This window comes from Anomaloglossus baeobatrachus, unplaced genomic scaffold (assembly GCF_048569485.1).
Source record: "Anomaloglossus baeobatrachus isolate aAnoBae1 unplaced genomic scaffold, aAnoBae1.hap1 Scaffold_89, whole genome shotgun sequence".
NCBI lineage: Eukaryota > Metazoa > Chordata > Amphibia > Anura > Aromobatidae > Anomaloglossus > Anomaloglossus baeobatrachus.
Genome location: NW_027445283.1, coordinates 404,969 through 412,353, shown reverse-complemented (window position 1 = coordinate 412,353; position 7,385 = coordinate 404,969).

The following is a 7,385-nucleotide window of genomic DNA, read 5'->3' as shown; positions in this document are numbered from 1 at the left end:
TGTCATGATACGAGAGTGATGGTGTCTCATTCCTTGATTGGCCTCATCATTCCTAGGTTTTTAAACTGGTGTGTGGATCACTATTAGCATTGTATACCAATTTTTTTTTTATTTTTTATATTACCCAATTAAAAGTTAAGTTTTATAACACATGTTGCTATTTTCACAACAAATAGACAAAGCAGCAAATCACAATGAGGTGATTATTATGGGGGACTTCAATTACCCCGATATAAACTGGGAAACTGAAACCTGCGTATCTCAGAAAGGAAACCGGTTTCTGTCAGTAACTAAGGATAATTATCTGTCCCAACTTGTGCCAGGCTCAACTAGAGGGGCAGCCCTTCTGGACTTAATTTTAAGCAACAGGCCAGATAGAATAACAGACGTACGAGTGGATGGGCACCTAGGGAATAGTGACCACAATATAATACAATTCCACTTGTCCTTTAGTAAGGTGCCTTGGAGGGGGGTTACAAAAACGCTGAATTTCAGCAAAGCAAAGTTTGATCAGCTTAGAGAAGACCTTCGCCAAATTGATTGGGACAATGTCCTCAAAAATGGGAGCACAGAAAATAAGTGGGACATTTTTAAATCGGTATTAAACACCCACTGCGGGCTAGCCATACCATACAGAAATAAAAGGGCTAGGAACAGGAGAAAACCAATGTGGCTAAATAAGGATGTAAAAGGGGCAATGAATAATAAGAAAAAGGCATTTAAAAAGCTAAAACAAGAAGGCAGCGAGGAAGCATTAAAAATATATAGAGAAAAAAATAAAATGTGTAAAAAACAAATATATTTAGCAAAAGTAGAAACTGAGAGACTCATTGCTAAGGAAAGCAAAACAAATCCCAAACTATTCTTTAATTATATAAACAGAAAAAAGATTAAAATTGATGGTGTTGGCCCTTTAAAGAATAATGAGGGTAAAATCATAGAAAGCGATGTGGGAAAAGCAAATGTTTTAAATACTTTTTTCTCAACTGTGTTCACACAGGAAAAGCATATGCCAGGGGAAATGCAGAGTGATCATGTAAATGCCCCATTAAGTATGACCTGCCTAACCCAGGAAGAAGTGCAGAACCGACTTAGTAACATTAAAATTGACAAATCACCAGGCCCTGATGGCATTCACCCTCGGGTATTAAGGGAGTTAAGTAATGTGATAGACAGGCCTCTATTCCTTTTATTTAAAGACTCTATAGAAACTGGGTCTGTTCCACTGGATTGGCGGCTAGCAAATGTGGTACCAATATTCAAAAAAGGGTGCAAAAGGGAACCTGGAAACTATAGGCCGGTAAGCTTAACATCTGTTGTGGGTAAAATGTTTGAAGGGTTTTTAAGGGATACTATTATGGAATGTCTCAATGTTAATAACTGTTTAACTCCATATCAACATGGATTTATGAAGGATCGCTCCTGTCAGACTAACCTGATCAGCTTCTATGAGGATGTAAGCTCTCACATGGACCGAGGAGAATCATTGGATGTCATTTATCTCGACTTCGGTAAAGCATTTGACACTGTCCCACATAAAAGACTGCTAAGTAAAATGAGAAAGCTTGGGCTCGGGGAAAATGTGTGTAGATGGGTAGGTAGCTGGCTTAGTGGTAGAAAACAAAGAGTGGTTATTAATGGTGCATACTCAGATTGGGCCAGGGTTACTAGTGGGGTGCCGCAGGGGTCTGTATTGGGCCCCCTGCTGTTTAATATATTTATTAATGATCTGGTGGATGGTTTACAGAGTAAAATATCAGTATTTGCAGATGATACAAAACTATGTAAGGTAGTTAACACAAAGGAGGACAGTTTGCAACTACAGATGGATTTGAGTAAATTGGAGAATTGGGCTGAAAAATGGCAAATGAGGTTTAACACAGATAAGTGTAAGGTTATGCACATGGGAAGGAGAAACAGATGCTACGATTACTTACTAAATGGGAAACTGCTGGGGAAATCAGACATGGAAAAAGACTTAGGCATCTTAGTGAATAAGAATCTAAATTGGAGTGCCCAGTGTCAGGCAGCAGCCACCAGAGCAAATAGGGTGATGGGATGCATTAGAAGAGGTCTGGGGGCACGAGATGAAAACATCATTCTCCCTCTGTACAAATCACTAGTCAGACCACACTTGGAGTATTGTGTGCAATTTTGGGCGCCGGTGCTGAAGAAAGACATTACTGAACTTGAAAGGGTTCAGAGGCGGGCTACTAAAATAATAAATGGAATGGGTGCATTACAATACACGGAAAGGTTATCAAAATTAGGTCTATTTACTCTAGAAAAGAGAAGACTTAGGGGAGACCTAATAAATATGTACAAATATATCAGAGGGCCATATAGAGATCTCTCCCATGATCTGTTTGTACCAAGGACTATGACAAGAACAAGGGGGCATTCTTTTCGATTGGAGGAAAGAAAATTCCTACATCAGCATAGAAGAGGGTTCTTCACGGTAAGAGCAGTGAGGCTCTGGAACTCTCTTCCTGAGGAAGTGGTGATGGCCAACTCACTGAATGAATTTAAGAGAGGAATGGATGCATTTCTTGTTAGCAAAAGTATAGAAGGTTATAAATAGCATAATCTTACAGGTAGATAGAAGAGCGACCTAGATTATTAGAGGAATGGGGGGGGCTGCAATACCAAGACAGGTTATTAAACTTGGGGTTAGTTAGTTAGGAAAAACAAAGGCTTAGGGGGATCTAATCACAATGTATAAATATATGAGGGGACAGTACAGAGACCTTTCCAAGATCTCTTTACACCTAGGCCTGCGACTGGAACAGGGGGCATCCGCTAAGTCTTGAGGAAAGAATGTTTAATCATAATCACAGATGAGGATTCTTTACTGTACGAGCAGTGAGACTATGGAACTCTCTGCCGTATGATGTTGTAATGAGGGATTCACTAGTAAAATTTAAGCAGAGCCTGAACGCATTTCTTGAAAAATATAATATTACCAGTTATGTATATTAGATTTTATGACAGGGTGTTGATCCAGGGAACTAGTCTGATTGCCGTATGTGGAGTCAGGAAGGAATTTTTTTCCCCATTGGAGCTTATTTGACACATTGGGGTTTTTTTGCCTTCCTCTGGATCAACATGTTAGGCTACAGGTTGAACTAGATAGACTTAGAGTCTCCCTTCAACCTTAAAAACTATGAAACTATGAAACTATGAAACTGCACGTTGTGATGAGACGAGGCTGGGCTGTGTGTTATCACCCACACCCACTACTGTTTCTTGCTGCAACTCATCGCGCTCCGCCTGCAATGCATCATGTTTGGTTTTGAGCAGAGACCGTTTTAGAAGGCAGAGTAGCGGTATGGTGACGCTAATAATGGCGTCATCACCACTCACCATCTTGGTGGAGTCCTCAAAGTTTTGGAGGATGGTACATAGGTCGGACATCCATCTCCACTCCTCAGGTGTTATGTGTGGAGTTTGACCCATTTCCCGACGGCTTAGGTGATGTAGGTACTCAACAACTGCCCTCTTCTGCTCACATATCCTGACCAACATGTGCAGAGTTGAATTCCAACGCGTGGGGACATCACACACCAGTCTGTGAGCCGGAAGATGCAAACTGCGCTGAAAGCCGGCAAGGCCGGCTGAAGCAGTAGGTGACTTTCGAAAATGTGCAGACAGGCGGCGAACTTTTACCAGCAGATCAGACAGCTCTGGGTATGACTTTAGAAACCGCTGAACCACGAGGTTGAGCACATGGGCCACGCATGGAACATGTGTCAGCTGGCCTCGCCTCAAAGCCGCCACCAGGTTCCGGCCATTGTCACACACGACCTTTCCTGGCTTTAGGTTCAGAGGTGTGAGCCAGTGATCTGCCTGCTGTTTCAGAGCTGTCCACAGCTCTTCTGCATTGTGGGGTTTGTCACCTATGCAGATTAGCTTCAGCACAGCCTGTTGCCGCTTCGCCGAGGCAGTGCTGCAGTGCTTCCAGCTTGGGACTGGTGTGGAGGGTACAGTGGATGAGGATGCGCAGGAGGAGGAGGAGGCTGAAGAGCATGACATTCCGGAGCTGTAGAGTGTGGGTGAAATACTGACTGAGGTAGGGCCTGCAAACCTTGGTGTGGGAAGGACGTGTTCCGTCCCTCGCTCAGACTGGGTCCCAGCTTCCACAATATTAACCCAGTGTGCCGTCAACGAGATGTAGCGGCCTTGCCCACAAGCACTTGTCCACGTGTCTGTGGTTAGGTGGACTTTGGGTGAAACAGCGTTGTTCAGGGCACGTGTGATGTTTTGTGACACGTGGTTATGCAACGCGGGGACGGCACACCGGGAGAAATAGTGGCGGCTGGGGACCGAGTAACGTGGGACAGCTGCCGCCATCAGGTCGCGGAATGCTTCTGTCTCCACCAGCCTAAAAGGCAACATTTCCAGCGCAAGCAGTCGCGAAATGTTAGCATTTAGAACTGTGGCATGTGGGGTGTTGGCAGTGTATTTGCGCCTGCGTTCAAAGGTTTGCTGAATGGATAACTGAACGCTGCGCTGGGACAAGGACGTGCTTGATGATGGTGTTATTTCTGAGTAGGCAACTGCAGGTGCAGGACCGGAGGAGGCTTGTTCGCAGGCAGCATGGACAGGGGATTGGCTCGCATGCACAACCAGCGAAGACGTAGCAGTGACATTAGCAAGCACTGCTCCTCGACTCTGTTGTACTTCCCACAAAGTCGGGTGCTTGGCTGACATGTGCCTGATCATGCTGGTGGTGGTCAGGCTGCTAGTTTTGGTACCCCTGCTGATGCTGGCATGGCAGGTGTTGCAAATGGCCTTTTTAGAATCATCTGGATCCAACTTAAAAAACTGCCAGACTCGGGAAGACCTAACATTTGTACAGGCACCTTGTGTCGTGTTGTTGTTCCGGGGAACGGTTGCCTGACTTCTGCCTGGAGCCACCACCCTGCTTCTTACTGCCTGTTGGGATGCTACGCCTCCCTCCCCCTGTGCACTGCTGTCGTCGCTCTGCATATCCTCCTGCCAGGTTGGGTCAGTTACTGGATCATCCACCACGTCGTCTTCCTCTTCCGCACCCTGCTCCTCCTCCTGACTTCCTGACAATTGTGTCTCATCATCGTCCACCCCTTGTTGAGACACGTTGCCAACTTCGTGAGAACGTGGCTGCTCAAATATTTGGCCATCTGTACATACGATCTCCTCATGACCCATTTCAACATGAGCTGGCGAGAGGCCAGAATGTGCGAATGGAAACGTGAACAGCTCTTCCGAGTGTCCAAGTGTGGGATCATTAATGTCCGAGGACGTGTACTCAGCCTTGTGGTAGGAAGGAGGATCAGGTTCTGAAATGTGCGGTGCAGTATCACGGCTACTGACACTTGACCGTGTGGAAGACAGAGTGTTTGTGGTGGTGCCAATCTGACTGGAAGCATTATCCGCTATCCAACTAACAACCTGTTGACACTGGTCTTGGTTCAAGAGCGGTGTACTGCTGCGGTCCCCAAGAATTTGGGACAGGACGTGCGAGCGACTAGATGTGGCCCTTTGTTGTGGCAAAATTAGAGCTTGCCCACGACCTCGGCCTCTGCCTGCACCACCATCACGTCCACTTCCTTGTTCCTTGCCAACGCCCTTGCGCATTTTGCAATGCTGTGCTGACGTGTATTCACTAGACTTGGGCGTTATATCAAAGTTTGTGCAAATTGTGCACCTGTACGCTGCCACCGACAGGTACACACGTGCGGTTTTTAAATGCAAGCACGGACGCACTAAGAACCTAACAGGTTTTAGGAGCAAAAATTAATGATGAGAACTCTGACACTATCAGCCACTGCTGACTGACGTGTATTATACACTACACTTGTGCGTTATATAATAGTTTGGTAAAAACGCACACAAGTGCACCTGTACGCTGCCACCGACAGGCACACACGTGCGGTTTTTAAATGCAAGCACGGACGCACTAAGAACCTAACAGGTTTTAGGAGCAAAAATTAATGACGAGAACTCTGACACTATCAGCCACTGCTGACTGACGTGTATTATACACTACACTTGTGCGTTATATAATAGTTTGGTAAAAACGCACACAAGTGCACCTGTACGCTGCCACCGACAGGCACACACGTGCGGTTTTTAAATGCAAGCACGGACGCACTAAGAACCTAACACAGGTTTTAGGAGCAAAAATTAATGACGAGAACTCTGACACTATCAGCCACTGCTGACTGACGTGTATTATACACTACACTTGTGCGTTATATAATAGTTTGGTAAAAACGCACACAAGTGCACCTGTACGCTGCCACCGACAGGCACACACGTGCGGTTTTTAAATGCAAGCACGGACGCACTAAGAACCTAACACAGGTTTTAGGAGCAAAAATTAATGACGAGAACTCTGACACTATCAGCCACTGCTGACTGACGTGTATTATACACTACACTTGTGCGTTATATAATAGTTTGGTAAAAACGCACACAAGTGCACCTGTACGCTGCCACCGACAGGCACACACGTGCGGTTTTTAAATGCAAGCACGGACGCACTAAGAACCTAACACAGGTTTTAGGAGCAAAAATTAATGACGAGAACTCTGACACTATCAGCCACTGCTGACTGACGTGTATTATACACTACACTTGTGCGTTATATAATAGTTTGGTAAAAACGCACACAAGTGCACCTGTACGCTGCCACCGACAGGCACACACGTGCGGTTTTTAAATGCAAGCACGGACGCACTAAGAACCTAACAGGTTTTAGGAGCGACAATTGCTGAGAAGTCTGACACTATCAGGACTGTTTTAGACTGTGTACACCAGCCCCAGATATGATGAAGGCTGGTATACGGTCACCACTAGGAATGGCTATATACCCTGCCTGCCTGCCTGCCTGCCTGCCTGTATACTGCTACAATAGTCCTGACAAGGACTCTTTTGGTCACTAGCCTGTATTCCAACCTGGCTATACCCTGCCTGTATACAGCAACAATAGTCCTGAGAAGGACTCTGCTACTGTACTCCGACCTGGCTATACCCTGCCTGCCTGTATACAACTAGAATAGTCCTGAGAAGGACTTTTGGTCACACTGTTTGCAGCCCTGCTACGGAAATAGCTATAAAGGGCCGCAAACCTTTCCCTGAAGCAGCGACCCTCTCCCTGCACTGACTGTCTGGATAGCTGTGAGCAGAGCACAGCGCGCCCGCCGGTATAAAGGCTCGGTCACGCTGTGCAGGCCGGCCAATCACTGCAATTCCACAACTAACAGGGCTGTGGCATTGCAGTGGTCTGCCAGCCAATCCCTGCATGAGGGCTGGCTCTCAAAAGAGCGCCAACATGCAGGGATGAAGACCACGAGTACAGCACGAGTATCGCGAGATTACTCGGTCCCCGTCGAGTAGACCGA